The 1,769-nt window shown below is 35.4% G+C and overlaps 1 non-coding gene across 1 annotated transcript; it reads left to right on the top strand.

Annotated features, from left to right (window-relative positions):
- Nucleotides 1–839: 839 nt before the first annotated feature.
- Nucleotides 840–912, top strand: Trnav-cac (transfer RNA valine (anticodon CAC)). Its single transcript has one exon. It is a non-coding gene; the product is annotated as a tRNA-Val (tRNA).
- Nucleotides 913–1,769: the final 857 nt, after the last annotated feature.

Raw genomic sequence — 1,769 nt, 5'->3', positions numbered from 1 at the left:
AAGCTTCAAAGCATAATTTTCTGCATTTAAAATTTTTCCAGGCTTTTTTTACATTAAAAATGTTAAAAACAAACCGTCAACTGTCAAGAACTTTAAATGTTAATTCGCAATCCACAAGAATGTTCCGAGTTCCACAAACCGCAAATTGTTAAATGGGTTAAAATTTCATATCAAAGCATAATTATCTGCATTTACAATTCTTCCAAACCCTTTAGACTTAAAATATTTGAAATAATTGTCAATTGTTAAGAACTGTCAAATTTGTAGTCACTATCCATACAATATAGTGCCAAATTCCACAAACCTTCAAGTTATAAATCCTTTGAAATTTGAACAAAAAGGTTAAGTACTTGTATTTTTTATTCTTCCAGATCGCTCAGGCTCACTTTAAGATTAACATGTTAAAAAGATCTGTCAACAGCAAAATGTAATCCATGAAACATAAATCCATAAAGCTGTTTAAATTTAAGCTCAAACGAATGTTATTAATTTGTGGCATGAAGGCGGCCACTTAACGGAAGTTCATTAAAAGAATTTTCAAATGACAGATGACATTAGTGTTTAATGTCCATCATCACAAGGTATCATTCTTGCCATTCTCATTTATTTTACCTTATACTAATGTAAATTATTTTGACAGATGTCAGCTTCAATGACAGTTCAAATGAGTTTGTTTGTGGCAGAGCGCTTAGAAGTAGAAACCCATAACAAAAATGATTCTTCTTTCTTAAAATCCACATCGTTCTCTTTGTTGCTATAAAATTGTCTCAATTTTTCAAGTGTAACTTTTACCAACTACAAAAATCGTGAGTGCGCAATTTGACCATAATTTTTCAACAGTTTCCGTAGTGTAGTGGTTATCACGTGTGCTTCACACGCACAAGGTCCCCGGTTCGAACCCGGGCGGAAACATTCAAATGTTTAATTTTTTTTATATTTTTTTTAATCTAACAAAATTTGCTTACATCAATGTTAAAGTCTTCTCAAATAAATTCCAATTAAATTAAATTTACTTGAGGCAAAATATAGCAAACTGGACGTGCAGCAAATACCACACATGGCATTTTACTATAATTATAGCAAGTACACAGATATCTTAAGTTATTTTTGTTTGCGCAGCTGTTTAGCGCGAGTAGAAATGTCAACCTTCAATACAAAAAAAAAACAGCTGGTTAGCTGTCACTTAAACTAGTCCGTTTCTCTTCTCAAAGTGCATACACAACCTTAGCCAAAGTAGGTACACAACCTATACAAAAGCCAACGACATGTAATTACTACAAAAAAGAAGTAATTTCTAAGACAATGACAAGCACAATCAGTTAACAATCGCATTCAATCACTGTGCATATCCATTACACTGTACCGCATATAAAACTATTAATCGTCACCACCGCGAATTTGTGAGCTGAGCAAACTATGAGAGTACATAAGTAAATACTCTCCTCCGCCGACTCCAACTCGAGACTAAAAAGTGTTAGTGGCGCTTACAAGTCAACGACTCTGCTGGAGTGGCACTGCGCTGGCATGGCATGCACGATTGCACACACAACTATCAACTCTACTCCGCAGAAACGAAACGACCAACTATTGCTAATGCAGAATAAGCCGAAGCCTGGTTTGAAATGACAATCGTCATTGTTGTTGTAGTTTTCTCTTTGCGAACAACAGCGCCACATCCAACCGACGGCAACGCCACCGCACCATTCTGGCAACGTTAACGTTAGCATTGTAATACCAAAACATTTCAAGCCGAAGCCAATCTGGCGGAA

This window comes from Eupeodes corollae, chromosome 2, assembly GCF_945859685.1.
Source record: "Eupeodes corollae chromosome 2, idEupCoro1.1, whole genome shotgun sequence".
Lineage (NCBI taxonomy): Eukaryota > Metazoa > Arthropoda > Insecta > Diptera > Syrphidae > Eupeodes > Eupeodes corollae.
The sequence above is the reverse complement of the archived record's forward strand: the minus strand, read 5'-3'. Positions and strand labels throughout refer to the sequence as shown.